General features: G+C 42.7%; 1 long non-coding RNA gene across 1 annotated transcript; it reads right to left on the bottom strand.

Annotated features, from left to right (window-relative positions):
* Window positions 1-2674: 2674 nt before the first annotated feature.
* On the bottom strand, window positions 2675-4081 carry LOC133446315 (uncharacterized). Its single transcript, XR_009782826.1, has 3 exons — window positions 4003-4081; window positions 2954-3276; window positions 2675-2791 (listed from the first exon to the last, which is right to left on the bottom strand). It is a non-coding gene; the product is annotated as an uncharacterized LOC133446315 (long non-coding RNA).
* Between the last annotated feature and the right edge of the window lie 9835 nt (window positions 4082-13916).

Raw genomic sequence — 13916 nt, 5'->3', positions numbered from 1 at the left:
AGGCCCACGGTGATGGACCAGGACCCAGACGAGCACCAACCACCCGGCATGGGCCAACCATGCGGCCAGGAGGTCCACACCCCCCAGGCCAACAACCCCCACCCAGCGAGAGGCCAGCCTGCCCGGAGAGACGGGGCCCCCCCGCCAGTTCTTTGCTACAGGACTTCAGTAGCCGCCCAGAGATGCCACCTGGACCAGAGGCCTTTCTGAGACAGATGGGAAAAAGGTCTCTCCACAGCACGCTGGTCAATAGTAAATACCCCAAGGCCTGATTCAGGTACACCATCCACGGCTGTTTTCTTCTCCTGTGAAAAGTCTTGGCAAAAAAAGTTATTCCTCTATGAGCCCCATAGTTTTTTAGTGTTCATATCTAAGCAGTGAGACTCACAGTTCTCCTAGCAGTCCTTAGCTTGTGATTAAGTTCTTTCTCTGTATTTTTCATGCTAAGTAGATACTCATTATTAATTGGGGATCCACTAAGCTTTCCTACTACTGCTTTCCTCTGTACTATGCACTCTTTAATTTCCTTGAAAATATAATATTATTATAATAATATAATGATTATTATTTGGTTATATAGTAATAGATTTATGAGTTAACACATTGTTCTTACAAAACAATATCATCGGTGATAGTATCTGTAGCCTATTCTAGTTCAAGGCTATAAAAGAGGTCCCAGTTGGTGCAAGAGAAGCAGCTTTAAGGGTTTACACACTATCACTGTCCCATGCTTTTAAGTAGGGACTTGTAAGTAGGAATTAAGAAGAGTATAGGCATTTTTAATATTACCATAACATTTATTCAGTGTGTTTTTTTCTCTCTGTCTTGCACTTGACATATTGACAGAAACCAGGTAGGGTAACCTCAAGTTTATAGTGGTTAAAGTCACCTAGAAATGTGGGCTTCAGGAGTGCATTTCTGTTGTCCATGAACACACTCTGTTATAGTATTAGCTGCCTTAGCAGCACTACGTCTCGTAGGTGCAAACGATCAGATGGGAACAGGGAAGTCAAGGCATAACTTAGACCACGTTTACACATAGCCGGGTATTTACAAAAACGGATATTTCCCCCTCTACGTTTATAAAATACCATCATTTAAACGAACCCGCATAAATACGCTGTTAAGGTGCTATGAGAAACCAAACCTACAGGGGGCAGTGTAAGATAAAGTCATGCTAGCCAATCAGAATCCTGAAAAAAACGTCAACAAATGACACGAGTAACTTCCAGTTACTTCCAAGATGAACGAGAGTCTTTCGTTTGGAGTGACAGAGAAGTGGAGTTACTTTTAAAGGGGACCTATTATGGCATTTAATGTATATTTTAAACAGGCCTTGAATGTCTTAAAAACAATCTAAAGCTTTTTTTTTCTACATAAATCAGAAATTCAGCCTGTGGGCCATGTCTGTAGTTTTACCGCTTCTAACCTCTTTTCTGTGAGTGATTCTGAGGGGCGGGGCTATGATAATGAGGCTCTGTGCTGATTGGCTGCTTGAATGACGTGTAGCAGGGGAGGGAACAAAGCCTCTCCGGGGAGAAGAGCTGCGTACACAAAGCGTGTCCCATGAGAGAAGCTTCTGCGACAAAATAAATTCCATTGCTTTATTTTTTTGTATTGGACTGTCCTAACTGGCCGCGGGTTTAACGGTTTCAGTGTGGACAGAGAGAGTTTAACGGTTTCAGTGTGGACAGAGAGAGTTTAGCGGTTTCAGTGTGGACAGAGAGAGTTTAACGGTTTCAGTGTGGACAGAGAGAGTTTAACGGTTTCAGTGTGGACAGAGAGAGTTTAACGGTTTCAGTGTGGACAGAGAGAGTTTAGAGAGAGTTTAACGGTTTCAGTGTGGACAGAGAGAGTTTAACGGTTTCAGTGTGGACAGAGAGAGTTTAACGGTTTCAGTGTGGACAGAGAGAGTTTAACGGTTTCAGTGTGGACAGAGAGAGTTTAACGGTTTCAGTGTGGACAGAGAGAGTTTAACAGTTTCAGTGTGGACAGAGAGAGTTTAACAGTTTCAGTGTGGACAGAGAGAGTTTAACGGTTTCAGTGTGGACAGAGAGAGTTTAACAGTTTCAGTGTGGACAGAGAGAGTTTAACGGTTTCAGTGTGGACAGAGAGAGTTTAACGGTTTCAGTGTGGACAGAGAGAGTTTAACAGTTTCAGTGTGGACAGAGAGAGTTTAATGGTTTCAGTGTGGACAGAGAGAGTTTAACGGTTTCAGTGTGGACAGAGAGAGTTTAACGGTTTCAGTGTGGACAGAGAGAGTTTAATGGTTTCAGTGTGGACAGAGAGAGTTTAATGGTTTCAGTGTGGACAGAGAGCGTCCGATGTCACGCAGCTCAACGCGATAGTCGGACGCTCGCATGCATTTATGACACGGTGTAAACGGATCTTAAAGCCTGAATTACGGTTCTGCGTTAAATCGACGCGTACCCTACGCCGCAGGCTCTGCGTTGGTGTAACATGAAACCATAAATCAGCCTTTAGTTCCCTGAAGAGGGAACGGGTCACCTCGTCTTCACAATAATTCACACAGGAAGATTTAATTGAATTCTAAACAGTTACACCACAGTTATTTACTCAGATTCCTCATCATTTCATATGTTACCAGACAAATGAATCATGTTAACTGTAAAGTAATCACAACACTGAATTTTCACAAATTTTACAAACCTTATTGTTAAAAAAATAAAACACAAGTTGTATATAAATAACATTTATGCACTATTGCTGGCTCAAGGAAGGACCGTGCGTCTTCTGAAGGTGTCGTTGAAGCTTCAGGTGCTTGGAAGATCTGGAACCATAAACAGAAGAAAAATGTATTACGGTACTAATAGAGCCACCGGGGCCACTCACCGGTCCGGTCCGTGAGTGGCCCCGGTGCTCCGGAGCTAAGCTAAATACTTAGCCCATGCAAAGATCATACTTGTAGACAAATATAAAACACGTCACTTACCGCTGACTCGTGTGCAGTTACCGGGTCCGTTCTGTGGGAACTGATCCTTTTATGAGGGTAAATGTCGATGCAAAACCTCATTTTTACTGTCCCCTCGCTGTTCAGCAGTCACCGCTTCTAAACAATGGCTGAAGCTCCAGCCGGCGGAGTTGGTTGTGGGCGTGGTTTCAGCAGCGGAGGACGACCTATGGAAATCTGCTCCCGTCGTTACGTAAGGACGGGAGCAGATTCTGAACAGCTCACATGACACTGGAAGATTCATCCGGGCGGCTGTACAGACCCTGCAGAATTTGGCTGCTATCCTCCTTCTCTGTGTTGGCAGGCTGAGGGGAGACCACTTTATATATGTTAAAACAAGAAAAAACGTGTTTTTCATAATAGGTCCACTTTAAGTGTGATGTTAGAATATAAAACAAGTAAAATACAAGAAAATATTGACGGTGGCCAAACAAATTGTAAACACAGGTCTCACTCATGACGCTGGTGACGTTTCTGTCTCATAATGTGACGTCTGAAGCCTAAATGTCCGTTTCTCTCTGTTTACAAGCAAACGTGAAGACAGAGTTTTTGCAAATCTCCCCTTTGGCCAGTTTTCAGAAATGATGGTTTTTGGAGACTTTGAGCTTCGTTTTCGTGTAAACGAACGGCCAAAACGCATGAAAACACCAGCGTTTTTGCTACGTGGAGGAACTAATTACCAAAACCGACAAAATGCTATCATTTAAAATACTGGAAAGTGGAATGTGTATTGTTTCAACATGATCAATACTTCAACAGCTCATAAACCTGTTTTCTTAGTGAGGTGGTGGCAATTAAACTCAGCTTTATAGCTACTGAACACTTAATTCCAAACACCATGCCACTGCTTTTCCTTATTAGCAACAACATTCTTACATGCTGATTTGTAAGTGTATTTGTTTAATGATAAATTGATTAAACTTTCCATGCCGGTTCCTAGACAGTTTACATTTGTCAGCTGTCCAGACAGTTGGATACAAAGTGAGAAACATTTTAACAGTAAAGTAAATTGAGCTACTTTGGATACTTACATGTTTTTTTTGTACTCCCTTTAATCCAGCAACAAAGGGGCTGCTTCATTCACAAGTATAGAAAATCAAACATTATGCACAAAAACAACAATGAAACACCTCACCTAGCATGACATGAGTGTTGGGAAAAAAAGAGACCTGCAGAGGGAGGCAGGTGGAGGAATGGAAAAATGTAGGAAAAAGTAAGGAGAAAAGCTCACTCTGGATTTGTGACATCACCTTGCTGCTCACATCCAGACCAAACTGAGAGATGTGTCTGGATTTAATTTACACACTCTCCACCCTCTTCTCTCTACTCTCCCTCCTCTTTTTCTGTTTTTTTTTTGTCCTTTCTTTGGAGAAAGTGGGAGGAGGAAGAGAGAGGTGGCAAACGTCCAGCAGTTGGGAAGTTTGTTCCACCCCAGCCCTGAAATCGGCACCATTGCTCCTCTGGCTAGAGGCTGGGAGGGTGTTTGTCTCTTTTCTATTTCAGCTATTTGTCCTTTTACTCAGGTGCCCCTCTGCCTGTGCATCACCCATCAGAGTTCCCCTCACTATCGTACTCAGCTGCCTTGCTGAGGAGGGTGCTGGGAAATCTAGCTGGGGGATTCACCCAAGGGATCATGACCTAAAGTCCAGCCCACAGTCATTTGAAAAAAGAAATATATATATATATCATCTTTATTCTTCAAAAACAAATATACCAGAGTACAGCAGATTCTACTCAGGGTAAGTTTTAAATGTACATGTTGTGTTTTTGAACAGATCTTGTATTTCTGCATAACTAAAAACTTTAGGACGGACCTTTTTAAAAAAATTACTCTTTGTTCTGTATTTGGTGCATTGAGCCTCGCTTAGTTTCAAGTCATGGCATGCATTTCACAACATAACTATAGCGTTGTGTAGAGTCCGTGGTTTATAGAGTGCAGATGTCAGACATCGTGCATTTAGCAGTAAAGCTGCAGCCGAATTTTGAGGGAAGAATGCTTGATGGGCGAGAGGTAAAGCCGCAGCGCGGCTGGAGGAGGAGACCTCATCAATGCAGGGTAGTAGATGTGAACAGTGTGTGTTTACTTTTGCAGGTTTTCAAATTCCCCTGTGTGTGAGACCTTCATGGTCCTTTCTCAGTTTGATTTATAGAGGACAATTGCGGAGTCAAACCCTGATATATTGAGGTGAAATCTGAGATCAATCTTGAACTTTAAACTTGTGAGGTGTTCTTTTGCATATTTAATATCATAATCTGTTTCCAATGATAAAATACACTTGGCATTTTTAAACTCTGTAAATATAATTACATTTGACCAAATCTAAATACAAGCAGTTATCTTTCAGTAAAAAATTCTGTCTGCTACAGTATGTTGAATTGGGAATTGTGTTGTAATGGCTTGTGAAGTAGAAGGTAAGTAGAGGAAGGGTAGATGTTTCCACGCAGTCGTCCAAAGTCACACCCGGTGTGAAACAAGCACAAGGGTGGAAAGGGGTTGAGAAAAGGTTTTCCAAACTCCTGGCTATATCAGAACCTGTAATGGTTGTCTTTGCTATATTTTTTACTGTGTGCTTGTTGAATTTGTTGAAATATGGTGTTTTAGTTTTGTACACAACATACTAACCTAAAGGCGGTTTAGTTGCACTATAACCACTGCTACTAACATGAAGGAGTCATCTTACACTAAATGCATTTTAGTGAAGAAAAATAGCAATTTCAAGTATTTTTTTTCTTTTCTCTTGCGGATGTTAATCTAAATCAGCTATTAATGTTGAACAATTATCTTTCTTTTTATTCCTTTTCATTTTTTTTCCATAAAAATAACTTGATTGGAAAAATATAGTTTGTTTTTCATATCAATTTTGTGAAAGGTCTATATGATGCATACAACGACCTGCTCAAACATACGTCTATGAAGTAAATAAAAAGTAAATCAATCCTTTTGTACATGCTTAGAAGTAAATCATTTGGGAGCAAATTTGTATTGCTTTAAACAAGTCATGAATGAAAGAAGGCTTAAATGGTGAATTTGTCATAAATAACTCTACTTCTTTCCTGCTTTTAAAGTTGTTGAGCCCATTGCAACCCATTGCTAAACTAGTTTGTTTAGCAATGTTTAGCAAAAATCAAAAGGAAGCCTGCTGTGCACACAAATATGGTTTCATCTTTGACAAGCATTTTTTTCTTTCATAATTTACCATCAGGATAAAAGCCATGAATAAATTCCATTCTGAGACTATGTTTGGCAGAATTGAATCATTGTCCCTAAAAAGGCTTTATTAGATAGACAACATGTACTCTATCAGCATTGGTGAGTTTTATGACTGCTCCCCTCCCCAACATTCCTTTTTTCCTTGATGCGGCACACATGTCTGGAAAGTTGGATATTTCAGAAGGTTCTCAGGGAGTTTCTGCAACAGTGCTTGCTTTTAAAGCAAGTGACCATGAATAATGGAAGAAGTGTGAATGAAGCCAGATTCCAGAGTGACAATATTAATGAATAATATACAACCGATAATACATTGCCTAAAAAAATCATAAAAGAACAAAAACATACCAAATAGAGAAAAAACTATATTGATCAACTGCATTTTATGATGCCCTTCATTCCATTCAAGACTCTTAGTGTTATAATTTAATATGTGAAAAGGCTCAGATTGATCTTTGGGCCAGGACAAGTCTTTGGAGTCAGACAGACTGTAATACAGTCCAGCTGTGTGAAGCAGTCGCTCAGACTGCCTCCCTTAGCGTCTTGAAATTTATCAGTGATCTGTTCTCATCTGTGCTGCACATGTGTGTCACATCCCTCACTCTGGGGGGGTGGGGGTGGTGTGTGTGTGTGTGTGTGTGTGTGTGTGTGCGTGCGTGCGTGCGTGCGTGCGTGCGTGCGTGCGTGCGTGCGTGCGTGCGTGCGTGCGTGCGTGCGTGCGTGTGTGTGTGTGTGTTTGAGAACGGGTTGTTTGGAGTTTCTGATTATAGAATCATTTCATGCATTGTGACAGTGAGGGGCAGTGTTGGGTCGACAAACTCTCCCAAGTTCATCTACAGTGAAGGAACGTAACCCAGAATTCATGATCTACAGTTTTGCTTTGAATTTGAAATTGTTGAACACCTACTAATGTGTTACTAAACTACGATATTTTTTTTTTAAATTAATTGGTTGGAAATTTTTTTCCTGGCTTGCAGTTTTTATACGTTAAAAGGTAAAACGCAAACTCTAATGTCCCCTGCTAAGAATCTGGAAATATTGTAATGTGTGTGTGAACACGGACCTCACATGACTGATTTTTGGAGACAGACCCCACAGATGCCCAAAATACTGGGGTTGTGTGAAGAGGGCCCCTAATTTGTGAATGTTAGACACGGACCTCACAACTGACAGAAAAACTTACCATAAAATTTTATCTTTTTATTTCTCCTCGTCTAAAGTCCTCTTAATTATCAGGATTTTTTTTTAGTCTTGTCTGATTTTTTTCATAGCTGTAGACTCACTAGAAAGGTTGGATCCCATAACTCGGTAAAAAACTTTTGGGCCCTTTGACGTAGGTTAACAAGGACGTGTGTGTGTGTGTGTGTGTGTGTGTGTGTGTGTGTGTGTGTGTGTGTGTGTGTGTGTGTGTGTGTGTGTGTGTGTGTGTGTGTGTGTGTGCGTGTGCGTTAGAGAGCGAGTTGTTTGGAGTTTCTGATTAGAAAATCATTACATGCATTGTGACAGTGAGGGGCAGTGTTGGGTCGACAAACTCTCCCAAGTTCATCTACAGTGAAGGAACGTAACGCAGAATTCATGATCTACAGTTTTAAACATGCCGGTTGTTCTTGCTGTTTAAGTCACAACATTTGACAGTTACCATGCAAGGACTATGAGAAGCTGATGAGAAGAATTTTCAGACTGTTGAAGTTTAATCAGTTTATCAGCCAATGTAGAATCAATGCTAAAACCAAGCTAGCACAAGATGACACATTTAGCATTAATTCCATTCACTGTGGCATCATTTCCAGTCGTATTGATTATTGTATTCGCCCTGCTTTCTGGTTTTCCCAAAAAGAGCATTCCTAGCCTCCAATGACTACAAAACTCAGCTGCATGTGTGTTGATGAAGACCAGACGGTGGGCTCACATCACACCTGTTTTAGAATCAATGCATTGGCTCCCCGTGTGCTTCAGGATCGATTTGAAGGTTCTGTTATTAGTTTTTAAATCTCTTAACGGTCTCGAGCCTTCTTATCCGTCTGATCTGCTTTTACCCTATAAACCCTGGCGGACCCTGGGGTCCTACGGCACCGGCCTTTTAATCATTCCCAGAGTTAGAGGCATCATTTCATGACTACGGCCCACGTCTGTGGAACAGCCTGCCGGAGAACCTCAGGGCCGTATAGATTGCTAAGGTTTTTAAAAGCAGGATCAAGACTCACCTTTTTACATTGACTTTCAGCGGATTCCTTTTAGTCTTTCTTGTATATCCTTGTTTTAACTAGCTGTTCTTGTTGTTTTAACCCAGGTCTTATGGTTTTAAGTTGTTCTTATGCTTGTTTTAGCAGGTCTTGCTTTCTAGACCTACCTTTAGGATTTTATGTTATACTCTTAAACTCTTTTAGTGTGTATTTTAACTTCATAGCCTATCTTCTCCTGCTTTCTTGTAGCTTTTAGCTCCAGTGTTTCCTCATGGGGAGCCTCCATGCTGGGAGTGACTCTGGCCTGCAGGGGGGTCGTCCTGGGGGTGGTTCTGGCCTGGATGGTTGTGGAGCTCTGTACCACGGCTTTACCGCTGTGATGGGGACTCCTCTATCCGTCCGGGCCGGGATGCCCCCCCCACCCCCGCCTTGTGGTTGCGGGTTATGGGACCTCCTGGCGTGGATGGCTCCCTGATACTGTTTCCTCCAACTTTTTTTAACGTTTTATGTGAAGCACTTTGTGTTGCATTTCATACATGCATGAAAAGCGCTATACAAATAAAGTTTGACGCAAACCAAATGTTGCGCTTCGCTACGTAACCTACGGCGTGGGCTCTGCGTCGATTTAACGCAGAACCATAATTCAGGCTTTAAACCGTGTCCCATGCGATGCGAGCGAGCGTCAGATACAAAATCAAAATCAATTCCATTGCTTTATTTTCTATTGGACTGTTCTAACTGGCCGTAGCGACGTAGCAACGTAGCGATGCAGCGCTGCGGGACGCGGCGCGCCGTTTTGAGCTGAATACTTGTCAGACGCCCTGCTTCTATTTTCTTCCTGTCGCTCGCGTTGAAAGCCGGTTGAAAGCGCTGTAGGAAACAGTCATGATGAGGAACGGCTGATCCAGTTAGTTGAAATGAGAAGTTATCTCTATGATTCCTCCTCATTTCACTACAAAAACCTCAATAAAGTGGCAGCTGCTGAAGGGAGATGGACAAAGAGCGTCCGATGTCACGCAGTGCTACGATAGTCGGACGCTTGCATGCAGAAGGCTGGATTAGGACACAGTGTTTAGTTGTGGGCGTGGTTTGCATTTTGGTTACGTAACGAAAATGTGCAGAATCTGAACGGCTCGTAGATCCACATCACACTGGACGGCTCATCCGGGCGGCTGTACAGACACTGCAGAATTTGGTTGCTTTCCTCTTTCTCTGAGTTGGCAGGCTGAGGGGAGACCACTTTATATATGTTAAAGCAAGAGAAAACCTGGTTTGCATAATAGGTCCCCTTTAATGTGTTTTCAGTGTAAATCATTCGTTTTATAACAACCACAGCTGAGCGGCTGAGCGACTATTTAAGTTCTCGTCTGCAGCCGTTGTAACCTGGTAAGTTACAAAGTTTTTTAAAAAGCCATAACTCAGTTTCCTTGGTAACACCTGAGGGTTTGACTAATACCTGGAACAATCACTACCGTCTCATAAGGTCCTTAATGGACACTGTTGATTCTCCAGTAACTAGGACGGACCTGAGATACGACTCAGCAATGGGAGATATTCAATTCAATTCAATTCAATTCAATTCAATTCAATTTTATTTATATAGCGTCTAATACAACAGATGTTGTCTCTAGACGCTTTCCAGAGATCCAGAACATGAACATAAACATAAACATAAACATAAACCCCCGAGCAATTATTATATAAACAATGGCAGGTAAAAACTCCCATAGTGGGAGAAAAACCTTAAGCCAAACAGTGGTAAGGAAAACCCCACTTTAGGAGGGAAGAAACCTGGACCAGGACCTGGATCATAAGGGGGGACCCTCCTGCCGAAGGCCAGACTGGTGGAGTCAGGGACGTTAGCAGCACACAGCAGGCAGGTGGAAGCAGCAGCGGGATGACCAGAGGTGGGGGGTATTCTAGAAGAAAATATAGTATTCTAGTCCGCTCAGCTCCGCTTGGATAATTAAAGCTGCAAGCAGCGATTAACGGGCCCCCCTTGTGCACGTTCAGGCTGCAGTGGAAGCTTGTATGACTTACATGTAGATTCTTCAGGCCTGGACATTTAGCAGATGACACCACCCACGACTCTCTATATCAAACCATTCAAAAGTTATGGCAGAAAGAAGGAACTATGAAATATCGACCAATCAGATGAAGGGGCGGGGCTAATTTGCACCAATTATGTAGTACTCAAAACCGAGTCCGATGACACCACCCATGAGTCTTTATGTCAAACCATTCAAAAGTTATGGCAGAAAGTAGGAACTATCAAATACGGACCAATCAGATAAAGGGGCGGGGGCACGCTTTTTGGCGTCTATCGTCGCCACGGTAACGCTTTTGACTGAAAAAAGTAATGCGCATTGTCGCTGGATGGAGACGCACATTTTGATGTATAACACACCTGGGTGCACGTTACGGTTCGGGCCGTATTAACTGCCGAAGGAATGGCATACATTTTGCAAAAATTACACGATTAATCCAAAATGGCCGACGTCCTGTTCGGTTTCGGCCATGGCGCCAAGAGACTTTTCTTTAAGTTGCGCCATGATACAGGTGTGTACCGATTTTCGTGTATGTACGTCAAACCGTATTGTGGGGCTTGAGGCACAAAGTTTTCAAGGGGGCGCTGTTGAGCCATCTCTTCTTCCTTCTCTACTATTGGATGTCGAGATGTCGTCACAGCGCGGCACGGTGGAATTAAAAAATGTTTAATTCGGGCAGGCAGGCGCGGCGCAAACGCAAAAGGGGCTGCCCCTTTCACATAGAGGGCGCTAAGCGGCGACTGCTGCAGGCGATCCCATTCATTGTGTATGTGCTACCGCTGCGCAAGAGCGGACTGCTCTGCTCACGAGCTCGCCGGCACACGAGAGGGCGCCTGCCACGGGGTTGCACCGCACCTGCCTGCCCGAATTTAACATTTTTTTATTTCACACCACACCGTCCAACCAATTGGTTCAACACAGTCATCAGGTGTGCAAACAGTCGTTTGCTTAAATTTAAACACACAAATCACTATAAAAAGCAGAAGGTGAGTTCATAGGTCTTCAAGCACAATGACTAGAATCAGGGGAGAATGCAGGGAGAGGAAGAGGAAGACAAGAAGGTGCTCAAAGAGGACCGAATCTGAATTGAGACCTGTGCAACATTGGTTGACCGTGTTGTCAACCCCGGCCTAACGCTGGGGTAGGCTGGATTGTGAGTACAGCCAAATCTAAGCCGATATACAGTGGCAAGTGTGATAAGAACATTTCGACTGGAAAATAGTTTTTTGCATCTCCGTAATATCGCAAAGATTAGTAACATCGTCTCGCAGAGTGATGCAGAAACACAAATTCACAGGTTTATATCTTCTGGACATGATTACTGTAATGTGTTATTAGCAGGGTGTCCAAGTAATTCTCTGAATAGGCTCCTGAATAGGCACATCTATCCAGTGTTAGCATCCCTCCATTGGCTCCCTCTAAAACTCAGAATCCAATTCAAAATTATATCACTTGTGTATAAAGCCCAAAATGCCTTGCAGAGTGCAGTTTTTCTCATAGTTCCTAGAGTATCCAAATGTATATTTGGAAGACGGACCTAATGCTACCAGAAGTCATCTGCCAGTAGTCATAGTTGCAGCTACAGGATAAGACTAAAGCAGCTCATCTTAAACATAGTTTTGTTGTAGATATGCTGCTATAGACCTATGCTGCAGGGGGGCACCGACATGATCTACTGAGCGGTGCCCCTCACATCTTCTTCTCTTTCCTTTCTTGTGGGGAAGGTGGCTCAGTTGGTAGAGCGTTCGCCCATGAACCTGATGGTCAGTGGTTCCAACCCTAGTTCCTCCTGTGTCCACCAAAGTGTCCTTGGGCAAGACACTGAATCCCCCGGTTGCTCCCGGTTGTCAGGCCAGCGCCGTTGTATGGCAGCTCCGCCGATAACCGGTGTGTGCGTGTGTGTGTGAATGTCTACAGTGTAAAGCGCTTTGGGGCAGTAGGAGTACAGCTGGAAAGCGCTATATAAGTGTAAGCCATTTACTATTTCTTCAGGACAACCCTCAATTAGATGTATCTCATCACCACCATAATTGTTCTCCAACGTTTGTTGTGCTGGTCTGTAGTAGCTGTAAGTAATGGCATTGGTTCATGTCGCCAAGGTTGATTTAGTGTCCTGGTTCCGCATTGGGATTTCCCATTTGGGGCTAAACACATTTAGCCCCAAATAGACCCCTTGAACGGTGGTGGTCATTGTGTGTGTGTGTGTGTGTGTGTGAGAGATTTTCTTGCGCTCTTCAGTGCTTGAGAATGAGAGACATCTCATTTTCACGTTTATTCCTGATCTAAACATGATGACACTGTGCAGAAAAAGCTGTATTTTAGTTATCATAACTCTGGTTTTACTAGGCCTATCGATACGATTTTAAAAATATCATATTGTTTGAAGTCTGCACCAGTGCCAGCCCGGGACAAATGGTCCAGTTGGAAGTCATACACTCACTCAGCCCCCCCTACTCATACACTATACATTTATGCTCACACTTGAGCAGGTGCTGCTAACGACCACGAATCCATGCACACACATATAGGTACGTAATCACCAAAAGCTCTATATTTAAATGCCATTAACACAAAACTATAAGCCACCACTCCAGTGCTTCTCTCTGGTGTGGTTATTGACATTGGCCACGGTTACATGGTGTTTTTTAATTCGGAATTAATTATTCCGAATTAAATAATTCCGAAATTAAACTTTTTTCCTTGGAGTTTACATGGAAATAGTAATTCTGAATTGAGGTTTACATGGAAAACACGTTTGATGGTCTTTCTCCAATTCCTCTCCAGGTCTGGGGGTTGGGAAGGTTCTGATTGGATAGGGGGGGGACCGGAAGTTAAACTACCGGAAGAAAAACTAACTTAACTGCTACAACTTTGAAAAGCTCACAATTTTTATGTTTCCTGTTTCCATCTGTTCTTTTAATTATTTCCAGGTCCTCCAAGCTATTTATTAAATAAATGGTCTCTGCTCTTGACCAGCGTTTACTGACATCTTAAAACTTTGTTTGGAAAACCAGCCCAGCGTGGAATATAAGCGTCATGGAGACAGACGGGCGAGGGAACGAGCAGAAAGAAAGACCGGGATTAATTTAAAGTGGAACGAGTGTAAACATGATCGTGGAATTATTCTATTCAGATTTAAAATCAGAATAAACCAGCCACTTACTTCGGAATTAAGTTTAATTTGGAATGGCCATTTTCATTCGGAATTAGGTGTTTACATGGAAATTTTTACCCATTTTAAATCAGATTTAATTTTAATTCTGAATTAAAGAGGAATTAAACTTCCCATGTAAACGCACTAACACTCACTAACAAAACTATAAGCCACCACTCCAGTGCTTCTCTCCCCCCCACTCAAAAGGTTCAATCCAACAATCACAATCCAACAACAGGTTGTTGTTTTTTAGGATACGTGCTGATGTTGATGCTGATGGATAATGTTGAAAATGGTGTGGTTATTGACAATGTAAGCTAGGAGCTGATTGAGCGTTACAGCATTGTCGGCC

This window comes from Cololabis saira, chromosome 6 (genome assembly GCF_033807715.1).
Source record: "Cololabis saira isolate AMF1-May2022 chromosome 6, fColSai1.1, whole genome shotgun sequence".
Lineage (NCBI taxonomy): Eukaryota > Metazoa > Chordata > Actinopteri > Beloniformes > Belonidae > Cololabis > Cololabis saira.
Note: the sequence above shows the minus strand (reverse complement) of the source record. Positions and strands in the feature narration are given on the sequence as shown.